The following is a 22,578-nucleotide window of genomic DNA, read 5'->3' as shown; positions in this document are numbered from 1 at the left end:
CCCCTCCACTACACTGAGTTTCTTAAGGACAAGAATTGTCCTCAACATTCCAAAAACAAAGAATCTAATAAGAAATGTTTAAGTAAATGAATCTTTAACTCTCACATTACCAAAAAAAAAGGCTTGACACAATATCAGCACCTAAAAATCGGCCAAGTATCAAACCAATTCCAAAAGGTTTTTGTTGAGCTACTGTCAGTAGTCACTGTTACTTTAAAGGACACCCACTATAAATACAATTTAACTTAAAAAGAGCAACATTTTCATTACAAAAGTAATGCATGTCCATAGTAAAAAATCTAAAATGCTCATAAAGGAAATTCTAGCATGCAAAGTATTCATTCTAGCCTCCCTTCTTCTATTTAGAATTAGTTTTTAAAAAACAAAATTAAGATTGTCAATTGTACTGCTTAAGCCTATTTTCACACAATATTAATCATCTTCTGTGGAATTAAATATTCTTTGAGAAAGTGATTTTTTAAGGCTATATGGTATTCCATTGTATGAATATATACTAGAACAATGCTACTTAAGGTGTAACTGCAAACATCAAGCTAAGTACAGAAACTGACAGTAAGTGTTTAGAAACCTTTATAGCAGTTTGGTGAGTGAATTCCTCTGGTTGAAGAGTATATAGACCAAACAGTTCAGGACTCTGAACTTGTGTGATGAATCACATGGTAATAGCTTACTACCAGAGGGACAATGTCACATGTCATCTTTTAAAATTAGTTTACTGACTGTAGCCCAGAAGTGTATGAAATCCAGAACCCACTTACTTCATGAAAAAAATTAAATTTAGCTAATTGTACAGGATAAATATTTGAACTGTTTACTAATGAAAAGACTGATAAATGTTGAAAATGCTACATAATTTGTTTCATACTGCATAAAAGCTAAAAATGAATAGGTCATTTATTTCTTCTTTTGTGACTTGACTATCTCTCCCTACCCTTAATTAGAAACCTACTTTAAAAAATATCGGATACTTGGGACGCCTGGGTGGCTTAGATGTTGAGCGTCTGCCTATGGCTCAGGGTGAGATCCTAGGGTCCTAGGATCGAGTCCAACATCAAGCTCCTCAAGGGGAGCCTGCTTCTCCCTCTGCCTATGTCTCTGCCTCTCTCTGTGTGTCTTTCATGAATAAATAAATAAAATCTTAAAAAAAAAATATTGGATACATACCAAAGTGTCAATGCACACCAAATAGTTGGAATTATGGTTCCAACCATATTATGGTTCACACCGGTCTAATTTTTTTTGGTCTAATTTTTTTAATCAGCAAGTATTTTTTTTTAAATTTGAATAAAACTATTTTCATTTAAAAACATTTTTATAACAGCTTTTTGAGATGTAATTCACACACCATAGAATTCACCCTTAAGTGTACAATTCAGAGGTTTTTAGTATGTTCAGATTTTTACAACCGATACTGTTTTACAACATTTTTGTCACCCCAAAAAGAAATCCTGTTAGAGGAGTCACTCCTCTTTCCCACTCACTCCCAGCCCCTGGCAACCACTAATCTACTTTCTCTTACTATGGATTTGCCTATTTTAGACATGTCATATCAATGAATCCTACAAAATGTGTTCTCTGTGACTGCCTTCTTTCATTTAGCATGACATTTTCAGAGTTCATCCATACAGTGGCATGGATTCATTTCCTTCTATTGTATAGATATACCAAATTTGTTTATCAGTTGAGAGTCATTCGTGTTGCTTCTACTTTTTGGTTATTATGAATCATGCTGCTACAAATATTTGTACGAATACGTTTTTCTCTGGAGTATATATATACCTGCCTGGCAAAAACATTTTAAGACACCTCTATTTTGAAATTGCTTTATTTCTACTACTTGTTTTTGTATCAGCAAAGTGGCAAGGGCCTCTATACTCTTATGTAGAATACTCTTCCCCTACCTACATAGCTCACATGTCCTTCAAATCTGCATTCAAATGGCACTTTCATGAGGCCTACCCTAACTATCCTGTTATAAATTGTCATCACTTTCCTCATTCTACACTTTCAATTCCCTCTGACTCTGCTTATTTTTCCTCTATGGCACCTTTCATTGTCTAATGTGTAATCTATTATCTCTCTAATCCTGCTACTGTATCCAGAGAGAAGCATTTTTGTTTATTAAGCTCATTTATATGTGTGTGTATATATACACACACACACAAACACACACACATCCCTAGAGCCTACAAGAGTGCCTGACACAAAACAGGTGCTCAATGCGTATTTGAGTGAATAAATGAAATGCAGCAATCCCATGGGAAATTCTGATGTCCATTTTATACTTCATGTTCTAACAAGTACTCTTTTTTTTTTTTACAAGTACTCTTAAGATTTTGTCAAATCTTCTGAAAAAGCATCAACTCATGCTCCGAGGAATAAGAGAACCACAAGTAAGAGCAAGGTTAGGGAAACCTTTACTGTTACTAGAGAGGAAATTACAGTCAACTGACATCTTCCTACTAGTGTGTATGGAGACAGCTAAATATAGTCCTGACAGTTGGTGCGTTTTGTTTGTTTTTTTCCTGGATTGTGTATCTAAGATGAAATAGACAGCCAATAAGACTTCTTAAAACCAGCAACATTTTCCCTGCCTTCTAAATCATTTGCAGTAAATGATATTGCTGAAAAGAAACTTAGGTAGGATCTCTAGAATACGCCAAAATAATAAAAAATATAGGTCTACAGATGTTATCTTTCCATTAGATATACTACAACTGAAGATTGGAATAAGAGAATAAAAAAGGAGGATAAAAAAGGCAATGGCTGATATTAAGAGTGAAGTTTGGATTGCTAGTCCATAACTTATGATATCTGAATGATAGACTCTGTACCAAGACCTATCTTAGAAAAACTGATAAGAAAATGTACTTGAGTGAAGATACCATTAAAAAACTTTAAATTTAAAATGGAAGTGAGAGAAAAATAGTAAAGACATAAAATGATAGCCCCAAAGAACTTAAAACATGACCCAGGAGGGTGATAAAAACCCTGAAGATGACTTCATAGGTATCACTGATTTGGGGGAATATGTAACTCAAATGGATCTTTTATTTATTTTTTTGTTTAAAGATTTATTAATGAGAGACACACACACAGAGAGAGAGAGAGACAGAGACAGAGACACAGTCAGAAGGAGAAGCAGGTTCCATGCAGGGAGCCCAACGTGGGACTCGATCCTGGGACTCCAGGATCACGCCCTGGGCCGAAGACAGGTGCTAAACCGCTGAGCCACCCAGGGATCCCCTCAAATGGATCTTTTAGTAGGGGAAATAAAACAAGTTTATATCAAGAATGCTTATCTACAACTTTCTGAAGACCTAGGAACTTGGTGGTGATTGAAAGCAGCACCAAACTCTAGAGATTTCTTAGGATAGATCAAAGAAGGAAGGAAGAAAAGACCTAACATACACATTAATTATTAAACTAACAGAAGATATACAAATGGCCAACAGGTATATAAAAAGATGTTTGATGTCACTATCAGAGAAATGCAACTCAAAAGTATGAGAGGGGGTGCCTGGGACTCTCGATCTCGGGGTTGTGAGTTCAAAGCCCTCATTTGGTGTGGAGATTACCAAAATATAAATATTTATATTTATATACATATATTTTACTTATTTATATAAGTATAAATCTTTTTTTAAAGGCATATTATTTCATACATGTTACAATAGCTATTATCAAAACAAACAAAAAAGGGAGTGAATGGGTGACGGGCACTGGGTGTTATTCTGTATGTTAGTAAATTGAACACCAATAAAAAAAAAAAAATAAATAAAAAAAAATTAAAAAAAAAAAAAAAAAAAAAAAAAAAAACCCCAAAAGACAACAAGTTTTGGCAAGGATGTAGAGAAACTGAATACTGTTTAGTGGGAATATAAAATGGTGTAGGCAGTACAGAAAACAGTATGGAAGTTCCTAAAAATTAAAATTAGAACTACCAGATGATCTAGCAATCAAATTTCCACATATTTATTCAAAAGAACTGAAATTAGAACATTGAAGAGGTATACTACTCATTGAAGCATTTTTCTCTTAAAAGCCAAGATGTGGAAACAACTATAAGTCCATCAAAGGATGGATAAATAAAAAAATGTGGCGCACACATAAAATGGAATATTCCTCAGTCTTGAAAAAGAAGGAAATCTTGCAATATGCAACACAGGTGAACTTTGGGGGGGGACATGATGCTTGAAGTTAGTCAGTCACAGAAGGGCAAATACTGCGTGACTACATGCAATTATATGAGTTATAGTCATATAGTCAAACTCACAGAAACAGAGAGTAGAATGGTGGTTGCCAGGAACTGGGATGTACTGGAAATGGGAAGTTGCTAACCAATGGGTATAAAGTTTCAGTTGTACAGGATGATTAAGTTCCAGAGATCTGCTCTACAACATGGTGCCTATAATTAACAATACTGTACTGCACATTTAGAAATCTGTTAAGAGGACAGATCTCATGTTAAGTGTTCTTACCACAATACAATAAAATTTAAGAAAATTTTAAAATAAACTACTGATTACTTGGTCTGGTAGAAAAGATATCATGCAGATAACCATATTGACAGAAAAATACAATATAAGATTAAAGAAGTACTTCAATTCTCTGGACATCACTAGAAGCTCCTATGGCCAAAATCAGCACACCTGACAATTATCTCTAATATTTTAGGAAGCAACAAGTGATATTGCTATTGTGCATCCAATTCTGAATACCACCACCAAAAAAGGCTAGTAAAATGGAGGTGCTCTCTTTGGAAGAAAATTATTTCTCTATCTGAAAAGCTTGCCTTCAGCCATGTTATATATAGGCAGAGGTATATTTGAGAGGTAAGAAAGGGAGGAGATACCTAAGTAACCAAGTCAACTCCAGAAATAATGGGATAATTCAGTGCTATTTATTGCTAGTGTCTGCATAGCTTCATAATAGAAATCAGAATAATCCTTTTTTTGAGCCCTCAGTAAAGATTACCTTGAAATTGGGGAGGCACGGTGACTCTATAAAAATGACTTAAGAGACATCCTGAAATTATGCAAAAACTAGATTTCTTTGAGTATTCATCGTGTATTAATGATTTGGCCAGGCTCTGACTATGCATTGATCTACCTACCTCATTTTATCTCCATAACATCACTATAGTACAGATCTGATGAACCCATTTTATTGACAAGAAAATTGTAGAGAATTTATATCACTTCTCCCAGGACACATTGCTGGTAAGCAGCAGGGCCAGACTTTGGACTCAATCTGCTTAACTCTACACTCTACGTATTTAACCTAAGCAATAAAACCTTCCCTCAAATTTAGGAACTCAAAATAAATTCATCCTGACCATGTAATTACAGATGTATTATCTGACCACACATTCCTGGATTAATTTAGAACCAGTTCCAATTATTACTTTCACACAATTGCAAACAATGAAACAAACTGCTATATTTAACACAAGGCAAAAGAAATAAAAGAAAATGGAAGGCTCCAAGGCTGAAATACTCTACCATCTAAAAATAAACTTTTAAAAATTAATTTCTATAGATAAGCTTTAAAAAGATTTTTAAATAAAGTGTTCAAAACAAACATGACAGAAGTTTGCCACCAATATGATTCCAGGATAGTCTTCAAGGAGCCCTCAATAACAGAAAAAATATTACTTTAACACTGAACTTTTAAAACAACCAGATTAATGAGATCTGAGGCTGGGACCTACTTCCCAACAGCATAATATTAACTTCTCCAAATTTTCAGGTAAAGTCTATTTTATATTCCCAATAAAACCTTAACCACTTTGATGTAGTCATTTCATCTGATGAAGGCTACTGGTCTGAAAATTGCACTAACTCTTTCAGACCATGAAGATACTCCCAAACACAAAACTCAGTAGTGGACAATGGCAATACACAAATATTAGAAAAATGCAGAAGAAATAGGATAAGAATATTCTGTACTATGTATCATTCAAAATGAGACTTGGAACAACTTTAAGGAAACCACTGGGAAATGACTGAAAGCAAAACTGAGGTGGGGGAGTCCTCCAAGGACAGTGTTCAAGTGATGACTTAATCTGGCAACTCAAACTTTGAATACCTCCCTGTAGCATAGGTACCAGACTACACTAAACTAATCAATGACTGGCACAAAAAGCTACATTAATATGCACACTAAACTAGTTTTAGTATTCAATCTATCATCAAGGTAAGTAAGGTAGTGAATTTTTTAAATGTTACTTATGGTTGAACACTGATTAGTAATAACTGCCATTTACTAGCTGTGTAACTCTCAAGAAAAGCTTCCTAAACTCAGAATCACAGACCATCTATGAAAGAGAGACAACAGCATTTGTGACAAAGGGCTTCAGTGAGGACTAAATGAGATAAGTAAAGGGGAGAGTGTGATGCTTGGCTCAGAATAAGCACTCAAAAATATATATTTTTTAAAGATTTTATTTGATAGAGAAAGCATGAGGGGGTGGGGGCAGAGGGAGAGGGAGAAGCAGACTCCCAAATGAGTAGGAAGCCCCATGTGGGGCTCAGTCCCAGGACCCCTGGATCATGACCTGAGCAGAAGACAGACGCTTAACTGACTGAGCCACCCAAGCACTCAAAAACATGGACTACAATCATAATAGTTATTACTGTACTTTAAATATACCACCCTAGATATGAAATAATTGTTTCCTATCTATGATTACCTCTCTCACTTTCAGGCTTACAGGGCCCTGTATCTCTCTTAAAGCTTCTTGGGCGGGAAAGTTAAAACTATTACTTAATCATAAATCTTTTAATTTCAATCCTTATACTATTTATTCAATGTATATCACCAACAAATATCAGCTAGGATTTCTACTTGCAAAAGTAGAGTGTTGGGCAGCCCGGATGGCTCAGTGGTTTAGCACCACCTTCAGCCCAGGGCCTGATCCTGGAGACCAGGGATCAAGTCCCACATCAGGCTCCCTGCATGGAGCCTGTTTTTCCCTCTGCCTGTGTCTCTGCCTCTCTCTGTGTGTGTGTCTTTCATGAATAAATAAATAAAATCTTAAAAAAAAAAAAAAGTGTTTTGGGATGCCTGGGTGGCTCAGCAGTTGGGCGTCTGGCTTCGGCTCAGGTCATGATCCCGGATCTGGAGATCGAGTCCCACATCGGGCTCTCTGCGGGGGGCCTGCTTCTCCCTCTGCCTGTGTGTGTCTCTGCCTCCCTCTGCGTCTCTCATGAATAAACAAATAAAAATCTTTTTTTAAAAAAAGTGTTTTATTGCTTTAATCAGTACTCATATTTTTCACCTGCTAATTCAAAAATAATAGCGATACATATTTAAGCTGTGTTGAATATATAAGGGTGTCATTATTTAATATCCATTGTTATTTTATTCTTTACAATTTATCTTATCTAAGAATGTTTATAAAAGAAATAAATAAGGACACCTGGGTGGCTCAGTCGGTTAAGTCTGACTCTTCATTTTGGCTCAGGTCATGACCTCAGGGTTGTGAGACTGAGCCCCACTTCAGGCTCTGCACTGGGTATGGAGCCTGCTTAGGATTCTCTGCATGTTTCTTTAATAAGCTCTGAAAGTGTTTCTAAAATTGTTCGGGCAGCCTGGGTGGATCAGCGGTTTAGTGCCACCTTCAGCCCAGGGTGTGATCCTGGAGACCCGGGACTGAATTCCATGTCAGGCTCCCTGCATGGAGCCTGCTTCTCCCTCTGCCTCTCTGCGTCTCTGCCTCTCTCATGAATAAATACATAAAAATCTTTAAAAAAAAAAATAAAATTGTTGTTCATAGGCAAAAACTCTTAAGCGACCATAATTCCCACTAATCGTGATGAAAAATATACAAAACTTCCGGTATCAAGCAGCTCAAGCATCAAGCAGGCAATTGCAATAACAGTCATTTATAGGCACATTCTCTAAATAGCAATGAACTGTCCAACTAAAAAAATGTGAAACTTGTTGGATGATATCTTAGTAGCAGCTCCATCATCAGCACTTGCCACCCTGCCAGTTGTTAAGATGTATTCAACAAGTTAGCAAGAATTTACCTGTTCAAACTAATTATTGATTAAATACCATCCCCTTTGGGGCATCTGGGTGGCTCAGTCAGTTAAATGTCTGCCTTTGGCTCAGGTCATGATCCTGGGATGAGCCCTACATCAGGTTCCCTGCTTAGCAGGGAGTCTACTTCTCCCTCTCTCTCTCTGTCCCTCCTGCCAGCTTGTGCTCACTTGCATACTCTCTCAGTAAATTAAAAAAAAAAAAAAAAATCATCTCCTTCATTCCTACAATAGTGCTCCACTTCAAATTCTCAGACTTACCCCCCCTTATTTTTTTGATGAGAAAAACACAAGTTTACATGTCCTTTATAACTCACATTGAAAGTATCTCTAATTTTAGTTGGTTTCTCACCTGTTTTCATTCTCTATCTTATTATACTACCAACAGAGCATTTTTGCAACTTCACAGTTTGTTCTTTTGAAAGAAGTATTCTAGCGGTTAAAAAGTCAAATTCAGGGCAACACAGTCATTTTGGCTAGATTCACCCTATTCATTGAATTCCCTTGCTTCATGGTTTCGAACATTTAATGTTCTCACATTCTTTAATTTATTACTGGCAGTAAAACCGGCAATCCATTTAAGATAATTTATGAATGAGAATCATCTTTCAGAAGATATGATTTTGACACAAAACCACAGGATTTGAGAGTCCACTAAGCAGGAGTCTACACCAAACTGATAATAAGAACAAAAACCAGGTTGAAAGGCCTCAACACCACAGGCACCCAAGCAGATTACAGCCAAGCTATAAGCAAAAGAATTTGCACACATAGCAAAACTAAGTGTATGTGCAAGTCTTATGTTAAGTAAAAACAGAGCCCTCATTTAGCCAGAGATGAGTGTGTATGCTCAGAAAAATACAGATCTTCCTTGACGTACTATGGGGTTATGTCCTGATAAGCCCATTGTAAGCTGAAAATGCATTTAATACACTTAGCTTACTGAACATCATAGCTTAACCTAGCCTACCTTAAATGTGCTCAACTTGTATTAGCATACAGTTGGACAAAATCATCTAATATAATGCCTATTTTATAACAAAGTACTGAACATCCCATGTGATTCACTGAATACTGTACTGAAAGTGAAAAAACAAAACTGTCGTAAGTCTATCAGTTGTTCACCCTTGTGACCACAGGGCTGAGAGCTGTGGCTCACTGCCATTGCCCAGCATCACAAGAGTATGGTACCACACAGCACTAGCCTGAGAAAATATCAAAATTCAAAGTACAATTTCTACTGAATGCATACCACTTTCACACTATGATAAAGTTGAAAGATTGTAAGTCAAACTATTATTAAGATGGGGACCATCCGTGATACATTAGTGAATTAAATGAAGGAAATGGCTTTAATAAAGGCTACTTGCCTTTAAAGCATGCATTTTGCATGACCCACTAATTTTTACACAATTACAACAACTTGGAGTGAGCAAATAAGATACTAATTTTTCCACTTTGCGTCTATTAACATGAAGAAATAATTCTGCTCTCAAATAATGTATTAAAACATTAATTTGTCTTGAAATGTATTAAAAAATAAGATGGACAGAAAGATGGATATATATAATAAAGCAAATACAGTAATTTTAAAAATTTATTTATTTATTTATTCATGAGAGACACACAGAGAGAGAGAGGCAGAGACATAGGCAGAGGGAGAAGCAGGCTCCATGCAGAAAGCCTGATGTGGGACTTGATCCCAGGACCCCGGGATCATGACCTGAGCCAAAAGTAGACTCTCAACCACTGAGCCACCCACTCATTCCCAAGTACAGTAAATGTTAATGTAAAAATCTTGGGAGAGGAGTATATGAGTATGTAATGTAAAGTTCTTTCAATTTAGCTGTAGATGAAAAACTTATTTGGGGGGAGAATTGCATTTACCTTTATTTTCTGACCAAGCTCTCCTATCATAGAAATGTTATTTTTCTGCTACAATGTGACACTATACCTGAAAATATGGTATACAGACACATGATAGTCACATGGCAGGAATTTATTAACTTAATATTTCCTCATACAACTTATACCCTATTAAAAATGCAGGGGGAAGGAGAACCACAAAGCTAAAACAAAGGCTAATCTTGAAAGATTAGCAAAGGCTAACCAAAGAGACAATCAATTAATACTAGCTTCTTACAAGCCTTCTTTCGAGACACCGGGGTGGCTCAGCAGTTTAGCACCTGCCTTTGGCCCAGGACTTAATCCTGGGGTCCCGGGACTGAGTCCCACATCGGGCTCCCTGCATGGAGCCTGCTTCTCCCTCTGCCTATGTCTCTGCCTCTCTCTGTGTGTCTCTCTCATGAATAAATAAATAAAATCTTAAAAATAAAAAAGCCTTCTTTGATTTGTAACTGGATTCAAAATCTGAGTGAATTACATCACTAGGCTAGTTCTGTTTCAAATAAAATGTAAAAATATAAATACTTAATGATCCAATTTTAGATGTGCTGAAGAGAGGACAAAATATAGTTAACAACATTAATTTTTACCTTGATTAAAAAGCTACAACCAGACTTAGAATATGCTCTGTACAGGGGAAACCTGATATAAACTTTAACCCTCTTTTTAATCTTTAACTTCATGTTTTAATATATAACACAAGTATAGACAAAAGCATTTCCTTCTAAAAATAACAAATCAGTATGCGTAATGTGTATAATACCTACTGTACAGGGGTCTTTAAACAACTATAAAATAGACCACAAAGTAAGGTTTTAATACATCCTATCTCAGATTTCTAAAAGCACTGAAGAACCCACTAACTCCAGAGATAAATGTGGTTGGAGGAAAGCCAGTGGTACTATCAAATGTCAGCTGACAATCTTATCTCTAAATAATTGTTCAGAAGTTAGAATACAGAAACCTTTGCACTGTCTGCCACATTAAAATGAACTTTTAAATACTTCCACCACCACAGGGTAGGGCAAAATAATTTATGATCCATCTCTCCATTCTTTTTAAAAAATCTGTTCCTTTCCCATTAGAAATCAGATATACATTTATGAAATAAATGGGCAAGGAAAACTCAAAAGGAATTCCTAAATCTGAAGAAACATTTTTAAAAGTATCTTAAGGGCGCCTGGGTGGCTCAGTTGGTTGAGCATCTGCCTTTGACTGGGTCATTGATCCCAGGGTCCTGGGATGCTAGAGTCCCACAATCAGGCTCCTTGTTCAGCGGGGAGCCTGCTTCTCCCTTTCCCTCTGCCTGCTGCTCCCTCTCTGCTTGTGCTATCAAACAAATAAATAAAATCTTAAGAAAAAAACAGTATCTTAATTGGGGGAGGGGCAAGCATAAATATCACAGCAGTTAATTTTGTCCCTTCCTATTCAATATAAATATTGAAAGAAATGTCTTTACATTTTATTTTTTTTTAATTTATTTATGATAGTCACAGAGAGAGAGAGAGAGAGAGAGGCAGAGACATAGGCAGAGGGAGAAGCAGGCTCCATGCACCGGGAGCCCGACGTGGGATTCGATCCCGGGTCTCCAGGATCGCGCCCTGGGCCAAAGGCAGGCGCTAAACCGCTGCGCCACCCAGGGATCCCTGTCTTTACATTTTAATCACATGTATGCTGATTTTATCTGAGGGAATAATTCTTACTTCTCACAAAATAGACCTCTATCTGTTGTAATCACAAAAAGTTTGTTTTCCAAGAAAGATGCATGAATTTGACTCTCCTTTCCAAAATGAAAAAATGCTTTGAAATACTCATCTAAATATTTACCAAACAAATGTGTTTAAGCAATTCTGTGAAATCAATGCTATGATCATTTACATAGTTTTAGTTTGTACACATAGAAGATTTTTAGACCTAATTTCTATTTCATCTTTAAAGCTAACTTGGCTCATGCAAGAACAAAATATACTAGTTCAATAAACTCTTCTTCAGCTCACAAACAGGTACTTAATAATCTTGCTCTATTACACTAAATAGATTCTAATGGGTAAAAGAGATTTTCAATCGCCATGTTTTAACTTGTTGCTGTTTTCTCTATCACTGCAGTGAATGTATAATGGAGGACTAAATTTCCTAAGTATATTACAAATACATCTTAGAGGAAGTTTTATAGTAAGGGCTCTAATAGGCAAACACAGTATTAAAAGACAAGGAGCTTAGGCTACTACGATTTCCCTTTAACCCAATACAAAATAGCAAAAAAAACATGTAGGTTTCTCCTTTGGCTCTTTCTGAAATGTCCCTGTTATTCCTAACTCTGCCATAGTTCTTCAGATTTTACAGAACACCCCCAAATCTACCAGTTAAAAAAAAAAAAAAAAGGAAAATTCCCCTTTTAAAATTAAACCCAGCAGATCTAAGGTTGGGGGGGAAGGAATGGTTTTATCTACTCTAGGATTTGGTAAACATCCAAAATACACTCTGTATCTTAACTAGAAGTTTGAGGGGGAGAGAAACCTCATAGCACTAGATGACTAATGAATACATGTCTAAAAACCATGTATAAGAATTTAAATTTTACTATAATTAGCATAGAATTTATGAGATATCAGGAAAAATCTCCTACATTCATAACCTTATCAATCCTTCCATTATGTTCTGGCAACTATACTTGACAAAAATCAAAACATTTAGGTAATTATTTTAGATTGCTTTGGGGTTTTGTTTTTGATCTGTTCATCAAAGACCAAATTTTTATTACTCATAGAGATACTACCAATGGCCATGCACTAAATACGTGAACACTGCTTAGGTGTGTGGTCTACTTTTAAGGGCAACTTAGAATGCTGCAACTATAAAATCCCATTGAATGTAGACTTTGTTGTTTTAGAGATCACTATTCTTAATAAGCAGTTTATAAAAGTGCAAGTAAAATTCAAATATGCAGGCTGCTGAATAAAGTTAAGGGCCTGTGAAAACTACTAGCAAATTATGTTTATCTTTACTGATAAAGATTTTGCTGAACCACACTTAATATCTTAGTAAAGATGATCACAACCATGTTGGTTTACATTACTTATTACAAAAATATTCCCCAAATCAGTGATTCTCAAAGGAGTTTCCACAATTAGAAATCACTCCATACTACAAGAGATGTTACTGATTGGCATGTGCTGAGCATGTGAAAACTGCTGAAGCAGAAAAATGTGTTGAGCACCACACTACAATTTTAAAGTAATGGTTGGGGGAGGATGCTGCCCTAAGAGACACTATGACTAGAAACATTACAGTAGGGGCACCTGGTTGGCTCAGTCGATTAAGCGTTGACCTTCAGCTCAGGTCATGCTCCCAGGATCCTGGAATCAAGTTCTACATTGGGCTCCCCACTCACCAAGGAGTCTGTTTCTCCCTCTCCCTCTGCTTCTCCCTGGGTTCATGCTCACACATGTGCTCTCTCACAAATAAATAAAATCTTAAAAAAATAAAACTACAGTACTCCTCACTTATCCACAGGAAATGTGCTTCGAGACCTGAGTGGATGCCTAAAACCACATACTATCAAATCCCCTATCACTCTCTTTCCCTAAACATACATACCTAGAATAAAGTTTAATTTATAAATTAGGTACAGTAACATATTAACAAGATAGAACAATTATAACAATATACTGCAATGTTATGTGAATGCGGTCTCTCTCAAATTGCCTTATTGTACGACAGTTACTAAGCCTTCTTTTGGGATCCCTGGGTGGCGCAGTGGTTTGGCGCCTGCCTTTGGCCCAGGGCGCGATCCGGGAGACCCTGGATCGAATCCCATGTCGGGCTCCCGGTGCATGGGGCCTGCTTCTCCCTCTGCCTGTGTCTCTGCCTCTCTCTCTCTCTCTCTCTATCATAAATAAATAAAAATTAAAAAAAAAAAAGCCTTCTTTTAAGATAAAATGTCTATGTGATGAGATTATATGAGGTAACATGGACACTGCCATAGCATTAGGAGACCACTGACCTGACAATTCATTAGAAGGATTACCTGACTCTGGATCGCTACTGACCTCAAAACCTGAACTGTGAAAAGTGAATAAGGAGTGACCACTCTACTATGATTTAATGGATAGGGCTAGATACACCTCAATGTACAATACAGACCCATGGGTTGAAAACTACCCTCAAGTGACTTTCAAATATCCAATTGGGCATTCACATAGGTAAAAATTCATTTATAACTAATCCCAATTTTAATTCTGTATTAAATACAAATCACAAAATATGCTTCACAGAGTTTAACATGCATAGAATTTTCTAGGAATCCACCTATCATGTAAATGGGGAGACTATCTTCTTGGGTTTTGTTTGACAGTGTCTATTATTTTGTCTTCATTTTTGAAAAAATATTTTTGCTCTTTTTTCTTTCAGTACTTTAAAGTTGTCACCCAATTGTCTACTTGTTTGCACTGTTTCTGTGGGGTTTTTTGTTGTTTTTTTTTTTTTTTTTTAAGATTCCTATTTATTTATTTATTCGTGAGAGACAGAGAGATGCAGAGACACAGGCAGAGGGAGAAGCAGACTCCATGTAGGGAGCCCGATGCGGGACTCAATCCCAGGTCTCCAGAAATCAGGCCCTGGGTCAAAGGTGGCACTAAACCGCTGAGCCACCCAGGCTGCCCTGTTTCTGTTTTATTAACTCTGTTCCTCTGTATAGATTTCTCTTTTAGCTATCTTCAAGATTTTCTCTCTGTCCTTTGTTCACATCACTATAAATATGATGTCAAGGTAAGTTTTGTTTGAATTAGGGGGGCGGGATTTACCTTCCTTGGTATTATCTAAGCTACTGGATCTGTGGTTTGATGTCTGTCATTAATTTTGGAGATTTTTCTATTATTTCCTCAAACATTTCAATATTTATTCTCTTTTCTCTTCTTGTGAGATTCCAATCATTTATATATTAAAATGATATATAAATATATCTATCCCCAAGCTCTAGGGTGTTTCATTTTAACTTTTGTGTGTCAGGTAATTTCTTCTACCCTCACTGATTCTTTCCTTGGCTATGTCAATTCTGATAAGTCCAAAAGCATTCTTCATTTCTTTACTGTGTAATAATAACTCTAGCATTTCTTTTTATTCTGATAGTTTCTATCAGCTGCAATTACCCACCTGATCTTGCATGTTGCCCACTCTTCTGTTCAACCTTTAAAGTAATTTTAAATCCCCTAGCAGGTAACAGCATCTATATTAATCTAAGTATATTTCTGATGACTGCTTTTTCTCGAGAATTTTTTGCCTTTTTGTATGCCTTATAATTTTTGGTTGAAAACTTGACATGTATAGAACAGTAGAGACTGAGGTAAATGATTTTTGTGGCTGGAAATGGACACATCTTTTCTTAACTAGGTCTTTAGTGCAGGGTTTGTGTTCATCTGTTTAGGAATTGGGCTAGATTTATGATTTGCTGTTGCTATGGTTATTCTCAGTGCACCACAGGCTTCAAAAATCTGCAAAATAGTTAGTGCCTATGGTGGGGGATGGTTTACTAAAGCAAAGTCTATTTGATTCTTTGTGCTGTGCCTCTTGGCATGATGTTGTTCCTAGTAATATTCTGCATTCACTTGTTATTCAAAACTTCTTAGAGTGGCAGGGAGTGGAGATACAGTCTTTGTAGTTCCGATTAAGGTTCAGTCTTAGGTATATACTGTATCCCTGGATTTCAGGGGTGTGATCTTCTTATTCATCCTGGCTGCATTTTAACCTCAGTACCCCTCCTGGAGAAGATTCTTTCCCCTTTTCTTGTTTTGCCCAGCTCAATGAATGCTCACCAACAGAGCCAGCAGGGATGCCCTTCCCTTCGCAGATTAAGATTTTTGTTCCATAAAAGAGACAAAGAGATAGAGTTTTGTGCCCCTCTTGAAAGCTGCGCTGCTTTTCGCCTCCTATATCAGCACCACAACAGACCCCAAAGACTCCCCATGGTTCTTTCCAATCTTTTCTTTCTTTCTTTCTTTCTTTCTTTCTTTCTTTCTTTCTTTCTTTCTTTCTTTTTCTTTCTTTCTTTCCTTCCTTCCTTCCTCTTTTCTTTCTTCCTTCCTTCCTTCCTTTCTTTCTTCTTTTTCAATCTTTTCTAAGAATGCCCAGTGAGTTTGTGGAGAAAGACCTTGGAAAAAGGTACACTCGGCCTTCATCAGCCTGTCAATTATTCTAGCTGAACTCTTCTCACCAGTGTTATGTCCAATGAATGTGAAACTGAATTCATGTCTACTCTCTCCCCTTAAATTCCAGGCCAGTGGTTTGCTGTGTGACCTCAGTTCTTTAGCAGGTGTCAAAAAAAGTCAAGAATTTGGGTGTCTAGGTGGCTCAGGTCATGATCCTGGGGTCCTAGGATCAAGTCCCACACTATGCTCCCTGCAAGGAGCCTGCTTCTCCCTCTGCCTATGTCTCTGCCTCTCTCTCTCTCTCATGAATAATAAATAAAATCTTAAAAAAAAAAAAAAAAGGTCAAGAATTTAAAGTGAGTCCCATTCTTTTTTGGTGCAACAGTGAGAGCAAAGCTTCTTTTATCCCAAGACCGGAGTCAGAAGGTGGTTATATAAAAACTATCTCCTGATAATAGAGCAGGTGTTACAAACTGTTTGAAATGAAAAGGGGGTCTTTATTGGGTTTCATGAAGTTGAGAAACAGTGATTCAAAGGATTTCTTTCTAAACAACTCCCCTTTAACCACTGCTAAATTACAGTCAACATTTAGGCCTAAAACTATTAGCAACCAAATCCTTGCTATAGTTTATCTGCACAGCCTTGCTTCTATTTTACTAATTTTAAGTACCTCAATCAGAGAAGCAGGGGAAAGGTAAGTGCTATGAAAAATCTCAAAATCACCTGTGTAAGCAGAAATGGTTAAGGAATGGAGCCAAATTAGTTAAAACAGATCTTTTAATTTCAACTGTAACTTAGTATGTATTGAGAACCAGATTCCGCTATCAAGCTTTTTACAAATTTAATGAAGTCAGCATTGTTACAGTCTACCTTGGCAACTAGCTTCTATTTATTTGTGGATAAAGTTAAATTCTTATAAATAACTCCTGCTTTCCGTGATTCCTTAACTTTTGCATTGATAATGCTTATATAGTTTAGCCCATTTACTACTGTCACTTTAGAAAAAGAGGAACATCCATTGCCTCCCAGTGGAATACAAATGGTGGTATTTTCCATGAACTAGACTAGAGACTTAAGGTTCTTGACATTCCTATCTCTTAATAACCCTCTGACTATTCTTTTCCTCCCTTAATATGTTCTACTTCCTGTTTTCAAACTAGGAATACAGTGTAACATTTTCTAAACAGGACTTATGCCCCATTGTGACATTAATAGCAGAAGCCAAGTTTGAGATATAGCTGCTTAAACATTGTTTCATAATACATTTAAAATGTTAACAAAGTTTTAGCTTACATGCTAAATTCAGTCAAACAATACAGCACTTTCCAAAACCAAAGAAATGTGAATCAAGTCTTTTTTGAATAGCCAGTTTCTTACGGGTAGTTTTCAAATTTTCTTTTCTTTTTTTTTTTTTTTAAATTTTTAGGGCAAGTCCTATTTCAGATTCCCATAGACTCACAGAGTCCTGATGACATACTGCAAAACCTGACCACTGTAATTTCCTCAAACTCTGCAGATGGTACTTTCAAACCTAGAAATCGATCAGATCCATAGAGTAAGAAAGAAAATACAGTAAGAAAGACAATCACTGGGGCAGACTCTGAATTTTTTTTTTGTTTGTTTTTTGCGAAAACATTATACTCCCAAGAGACTCTAAATAACCCTACAGCGCAAAGCCCTCCATAGGGGAGGTAAAAGCATCAAGCGGAGGCCCTCCTGTTTGAAGGAAACCACAGTAGGATAAAAAGGGGAAAAGTAGAGAAGAGAGAAATCATTACTTTCGAGAGAGACCACAGCCACGTGGGGGGGGGGGGGGCTTTTTTTAAGGCCTCCCTCCCCCAAACAACTGGAAAATGAGACAATCTAAAGACATCAACTGATAAAAAAAAAAAAAAAAAAAACCCACCTCAGGACCAGAGTGGGTAACTGAACACCCTACAGGAAAACAATGTAAGGGAAGACACTCTTCTTAAGGATAAGAAGTCAAATCTGCGTCTCACCGCCACTCACTGAGCGTCTGAGTCCTTCTTCACTCACTCCAAAGGCCACATTCAGAGGCAACACCACAGCAGTGAACCAAAGGCCACTGCAAACAGGCTCCCCTGCAGGAAAGTAAAAAACCTTGGGGGGTAAGCTTGATTTTGGAAAAGGAAGAAGCCTGGAGAAGAAACGTCGCGGGTCCTTCCCTCCCCATAACCCCCCCTCCAATCTCCCAAGGAAATGAAACAAAGCCAATCCAAGAACCTCAAAGTCGACACCGCGCGTGAGGGGAAGGAGGGTCGCGGACCCCGACAAACAAGAGTTGCCGGCAACCAGCAGAAAAGTGCATTCAGACTAGGAAGCTGCGAGAGAATCCCGAGGGCGGAGCCCGGAGGGGAACGAGGGGTGTGTGGGGGTAAGGATGTGCAGAGGGAATCTGGGGACCAAGGCGAGTAGGAAACGAAACAAACAATCCAAAAAAAAAGAGGGGAGGGGTGGGGCTGGACACGGCAGCGCCCTGGGAGAATGTCACTTGCAGCCGGGGGGATCCGACGGGAGGAACCCGACCGGCAGCCCTGGGGGAGGGTCACCTGCTCTCCTTAGCAGCTGGAGGCTGCGGCGGCCAAGACACCACCCCTCCTTCTCCCAGCCCTCAGCCCCCCAAGTCCCCGTGGCGCGGGGAGAGGGTTAAGGCAGAGCCCCACAGGCCGGTGCCGGGAGTGGTTTACCTTCGCGGGAGGCTGGAGACGCTCCAGCCCGAGCTCCTCCCGCCGCCGGCTCTGCGTCCGGAGTGAGTTGAGGTGCCCTCCGGCCTCCTCCCGCTCACCACTTCCCCTTTCCCCCGTCGGGGCCCTGTAGCTCCGCTGCCGCGGGTTCCTGGTGCCGCGGCGGCGCGGCCTCCCCGCCCCCTCCGCCTCCTCCCTCTGCCTCTCAGAGGCTCACTCTGGAGGCCGCCATCTTCGCTCAGGGTTTCAGCAACCGCGCTCCACTACGCCTGCGCCGCCACCGCCCCGGCGGTCACGAGACCCCGTCAGCTGATTCCGGCTCTTCCGCCTTCTGTCCCGCCCTCCCGCGCGCGCTGCTCGGCTCTCCCCGTCTCATTGGCCCCCTTTCCCAGAACCTCCGGGTTCCTACCCGCGAGCCCGCCCGCCCGCCAGAACTCACACATGCGCAGAGCGACGAGGCCAGCTGTAGGAGCCGGAGTCCACGCAGCGCCGGCGAGGGCGCGCCCGGGTGCGCGTGCGCGCGGGTGGAGCCACGCCCCTCCGGCGTGTTCTGCGAAGGTCACGCCCCTCGGCGTGTGGCTCCGGGTCCCGCGGGCGGTAGTGCTGCCTGCCGCGTCCCGGCTGTTTGTTTTATTTTATTTTTTTAAGATTTTATTTTATTTATTTATTAGAGACACAGAAAGAGAGAGAGAGAGGCAGAGGGAGAAGCAGGCTCCATGCACCGGGAGCCCGACGTGGGACTCGATCCCGGGTCTCCAGGGTCACGCCCTGGGCTGCAGGCGGCGCTAAACCGCTGCGCCACCGGGGCTGCCCGTCCAGGCTGTTTCTACGGTTAATTCCCCGAAGTCCTGTGCCAGAGCCTTTCCCCAGTCTCGCCCTGGGCTTTCAAATGCTTGTGGAGTGTCCGCGAGGCAATCCGAAGGCTCACCTGCTACCGAGTTTGGCAGGATGGCGAGCCAGCGGGTTCACCCCTCCCGAGACCTGCCGCAACGACAGTCGAGGGTTTACATCTGATTGGTCTGGGACGTCGCCAAGATTAAAGCTTGGGAGATGCCTCCGGCTTGCCTGTCGTCTGCTGGAGCGCCGGCTAGCTTCGTTTATTGTCTGCTGGCCACATGTCAGGGGTTTATTATTTGCATCACTTAGTCCTCAACTCTGAAAGTAGGAATTATCCTCGTTTTGCAGATAAATGAAAGCACCTTCCCCACAGTAACGGGCTTAGTGTTTGAACCCTCGCAGTCTGACTCCGTAGCCTTGTGCCCCCAATACCATCTCCCCGAACACACTTAGGAGCTAGCTGGAGGGTGGGGGCGTCAGGTTTCAGAAAAGGGGACTGTGAGCAAGTTTAAGGCACTTCAGTCTCCCAGACCTGAGTTCTAAAGATCACAGTTCAAAAATGAATGATTCTGCTGCAAAGTTCAAAAAAAAAAAAAAAATGGATGGGGGTGACTTGCATGGATACATTATTTCATGAAGGTTAAAGGTGTCTGATAAGCAGTTTAATATTCTGCAGCGCAGTGTTGGGACTGATTTCTCAGAGTCCCTTTCGGCGGTTGACTTGGTTTTAGAGATGGTGGTTGCAGAATGAAAAAATGTAGACAGTAGTTTTTACAGACTTTGCTTCTGGCTTTTATTGACCCTTTCTTTGCCCTACCTTGGGGCAGAAAAAGACTATATTTAACCTTATAGTAGTCTTTCCTGTACTGCAGCAGTAAGATAAGGATGCATCTAAGGGGTGGTGCCAGGAAGAGCTGGGTGTGGACAGAACCTTATACTGAGCAGAAGGGGAGGAGAAGAAAAAAGGAGGGCTGAGTTAAGGGGCTTTCTTGTCTTATCCCATGGAAACAGAAACTTATGTGTATGCAGCATGTTATAGGTTGCAAAGCCTCCCAGTAATTCCAGAAGTCTGTATGGAGCGTATTATTTTTATTTTGTAGAGGAAACAACCCCAGGGAGTGCAAGAGATTTGCCCAAGTGACCTAACTCCTAAAGGTTAAGCAGAGATTTAGTTGCAGGACTGGTAACATCAAGGCCTGTGAAATAGTAAACCTCCACACTGCCTCGCTGTTCAATAAATTTGAGATAAGACAGTATCAGTTCTAGGAGTTGGGAGGAGACTTAGGCATTCCAAAATGTCCCCAGCCCCAGTAGTGGAAAATTGCCTGCCTCCCAAAACATTTATCTTCCATTTTTAGAAGCTATCTAACTCAACCAACTTACTTATGACCTCTCTTTCATTTTCATAAGTATTTTGTTTTTTTCCCCTCTGTGTGACATCCCTTCATGTATTTGCCCATACAGCTCATTACCTGTGTCACTCTCCTCTAGTTATCACTGTGACTACCCCAGCCACAGCTTCCCATCTTCAGAAGCCATATCCCTCATGCTTTCAGCTGTTGCTTACAGGATGTGGTTTCAAGCCTTTTCACAATTGCCTTGGTGGCTCTTAATTTGATTTGTACAAGTTTGTCAGTGTCATTCTTAGGACACTGGAACTAAACGCAAGAGCCAGGAAGGGTAGGAGGACTTGTCTCTTCATTCCCTCTTCTTCCATTAAATCAGTACCCACCCCCACCTCCAACACACGTAGGCATTCTTTTTTAAAAGAGTGACAGATACAAAGCAAGCTTCTCAGACTTCTCTTTCTTTCTGGATTTGCCTTTTTAGTCAAAATTTAAATTTGCATTAGCTTTCCTAACACTTTCATAGTGCACACAAATCAAATTTAGTTAGGAAAGGAGAACATAGAAGATGCCCTTCTAAATTGTGTAACCTATACTGACAGTATTTCACAGCTTTTTAGGTATCAATAGCCTTCATCAGTGGTGTAAGTTAATTTATAAGGTAGGAGAGGTTTTAGATTTTAGGGAACTCACAAGATGTGAGTTTATCAAACTCCATATTGCTGTTAAATTGTTCTTCCTAATTATATCAATGTCCAGATCCAGGATAAATCCCTACAAACTGTGTAATTCAGCAAGATTGGAAGTGTTTCTAGTACAGTAGCCACTAACCCATGTAGATCCTGAATACTTGCTATAAAGATAAAATGCACACCAGATTTAATATGAAAAACTGTAAAATACTGCATTAATAATTTATATATTGAAAATATGTTGAAATAATATTTTGGATATATATATTTAGTTAAATAAAATACTTTATTAAAGGGGCGCCTGGGTAGCCTGGGTGGCTCAGCGGTTTAGCACCTGCCTTTGGCCCAGGGTGTGATCCTAGAGACCTGGGATCAAGTCAAACGTCGGGCTCCCTGCATGGAGCCTGCTCCTCCCTCTGCCTGTGTCTCTGCCTCTCTCTCTCTCTCTCTCTCTCTCTCTCTCTCGGTCTCTCTCTCTGTCTCTCAAGAATAAATAAAGAAAATCTTTAAAAAATAAAATAAAAAAATGAAGCGGTGCCTGGGTGACCAAGTTGATTAAGCATCCCACTCTTGGTTTTGGCTCAGGTCATGATCAAAGGGTCATCAGATGGAGCCTGGCTTTGGGCTCTGGACTTAGTAAGGTGTCTGCTGGAGTTTTTCTCTCCCTCTCCCTTTGCCTCTTCCTATGCTCCCTCTGGTTCTCTCTCTCAAATAAATAAATCTAAAAAAATACATTATTAAATTTAATTTCACTTGTTTCTTTTTTTAAAATGTAGCTACTAGAAAATGTAAAATGCTATAGGTAGCTGCTATTATATTTCTCTTGGAAGATGCTGGTTTAGAAAGTCTGTGCAGACACACAGAAAATACTTTTTAGTTGA

The 22,578-nt window shown here is 39.3% G+C and overlaps 1 protein-coding gene across 5 annotated transcripts in view; it reads right to left on the bottom strand.

Annotated features, from left to right (window-relative positions):
• DNAJC13 (DnaJ heat shock protein family (Hsp40) member C13) overlaps window positions 1-19,104 on the bottom strand; it is a 117,476-nt gene extending 98,372 nt beyond the window's left edge. Inside the window, exons 1-2 of one of the 5 annotated variants that reach the window (XR_007405308.1) lie at window positions 18,826-19,087; window positions 18,118-18,219 (exon numbers count right to left, since the gene is read on the bottom strand). The gene's annotated coding sequence lies outside the window, so the exon portion shown is untranslated. Of the gene's footprint in view, window positions 1-18,023; window positions 18,220-18,825 lie in introns of all 5 variants that reach the window. The other 4 variants (XM_049100000.1, XM_025448761.3, XM_049099999.1 and 1 more) reach the window with 4 other exon arrangements.
• Window positions 19,105-22,578: the final 3,474 nt, after the last annotated feature.

This window comes from Canis lupus, chromosome 23 (assembly GCF_003254725.2).
Source record: "Canis lupus dingo isolate Sandy chromosome 23, ASM325472v2, whole genome shotgun sequence".
NCBI classification, from domain to species: Eukaryota; Metazoa; Chordata; class Mammalia; order Carnivora; family Canidae; genus Canis; species Canis lupus.
Note: the sequence above shows the minus strand (reverse complement) of the source record. Positions and strands in the feature narration are given on the sequence as shown.